Here is a 2087-nt window from a genome sequence, read left to right on the forward strand (position 1 = left end):
CAGCGGAGACGGGAGCGGCGACAAAAGAAACGGGGGCGGCGCCAGCGGAAACGGGGCCGCCCAGGGCGGCGGGGCCGGGGACGTCGGCGGCTTGCCGGAGCTGCACTTTTATGCGCCACACTGCTGTTGCAGATTCACCGGCACCCCCCCCCCCCCTCCTTCACGCGTCAGCGTCCATCATAGGAGCTCAAGTCGTTCCACTTCTGGTTCGCAGTGCAAGGCGGCCACGACAGCTCGCCGCGGCGCACCCTCACGCTAACTGGGGCGCTCACCTGGAGCTCGGTGCCCCAGTTCCGCCTCGTGAAGGAGGTCGTCGGCGCCGACGGCCAACCTCTCTACGACCCGGCCGTTCGTGCCCGAACCGAAATTGTCGGAACATGTTGGAACCTCAGAGACAACTTCACTGCCGTCGACTTCCTGATCACTGACATCGACACCGCGAAGAAGTGGGGAGGACGCAAGACGTCTCGGTCGCGAGAAATGGTGTTTGCCTCCGGGGTGCTTGCGTCCGATGGACGGATCAAAGACCACCCTCCCCGGGCGGGTCTCGGCGAGCCTCTTCGTGCACTAGTTGCGGTGGCCTCGGCTTATTTCTCCGACGTTTCACCCTTCCTACCTGTAGGCCCGGCCGACACCTTGGCCACGACTTCGACGGATGCCCGCTCCTCGCACGGGTGGGAGGGGCTCTGCACCCGCGTGAACAGGGGCGAGGTTGGGACGCCGCCAGACAGCGAGCTCATTGATGCGTCGCACTGGCACCGGATGCTGGCGGTTTTGTGCGCAGACGCGGAGTATGGCAGCTCTGCAGAGTGGCGGCCCGACCTCGCCCCTTCTTCACCGTCAGGCTGCCCAATAGGACGCTCCGAGGCCAGGGCTTTGGCCCGCAGGGCCAGCCGTGCCAGGGAGGGTTGGAGGGGTACGGCTGGCGCCATGTGCTGCAGCTGGTCGGCCCAACCCCTTTGGAGCTGGACGCCCTAGTTGAGGCGGAGCGTGCTGCGGTGGCCGCTTCCGAGGCCTCCCTCCCCCCCCCCCTCCCCCCCCCCCCACCCCACCCCACCCACCCACCTTTCTCACCCCCGATTCACAGCCGTCGCGTGCCGCCACTCCCGCCCTCTCCCCACCCGCAGGCGGAGTCGATGGAGGCGGCGCCTGAGGAGGAGGAGCTGGGTACGAGCGCGATGGAGGAGACCGAGCCGCCGGAGCAGCAGCAGGAGCAGCGGCGGCGGCGGCAGCAGCAGCAACAGCAGCAGCAGTGGAGGGCGGGTGGGGAGCAGCAGCAGCAGCAGCAGCAGCAGCAGCTGAGGGCGGGTGCGGAGGCGGCGCCGGCAGCAGCAGTCGGCACGGGCAGCGCGCGCGGCGGAGGAGGAGGCTCGAGCAAGCCCCCCGTCGTGCTGACTGGCTGGTACCTGAAGCGGCTGGGCGTCTCCACCGACGGCGCCGTCTTGCTCGCCGTCGAGGGGTGGCGGAAGGGGCAGCCGCTGCGCCGCAAGCCGTGGCACTCCACGGCCATCGCCACGCGCGTCGACGGCCGCACGCTGCGCACCGCGTCAGGCTCCGTCTGCCAGCCCGGACGCTCTGGCCATTCAGAGTTCGCTCATGGCTGGCTGATGAGTGAACAGGCTCTCCGTCTCTGCCAGCCTGACGGCTCCGCTAATGTTCATTCACGCACGGGCAAGTGGTGAATGAACAGGCTCCGTCTACCAGCTCGACGGGCCGATGGACCAGCACGGAGCCGCCCTCCAACGCGGCGGCGCCGGCTTCTCGCCCGCGACCGCGCAGGCTCCACGCCCCCACCCCACCACTCCTCCACGCCCCCCTCCCTCCCTCCCACGCCCCTTTCGCCCGCGACAGCGCAGGCGTTTGCCGACGGCTTCCCCGCCGACTGGCGCTCGCTGCTGGAGCTTGACGAGTTTGCGGATGAAGAGGTGCGGGGGAGAGGGGGGGGGGGGGGCAAAAGGGGGGGGGGGGTGCGGGCCAAAGGGGAAAGGGGAGGGGGGCTACGGGCCCGGGGAGTCGGGGCAAGGGTAAGGGGAGCTGCGGTCAAAGGGGGAAGGGGACGGTGGCGGGGGGAACTCCGGGGGCACCCG

The sequence above is a fragment of the Emiliania huxleyi genome (genome assembly GCF_000372725.1).
Source record: "Emiliania huxleyi CCMP1516 unplaced genomic scaffold EMIHUscaffold_37, whole genome shotgun sequence".
NCBI classification, from domain to species: domain Eukaryota; phylum Haptophyta; order Isochrysidales; family Noelaerhabdaceae; genus Emiliania; species Emiliania huxleyi.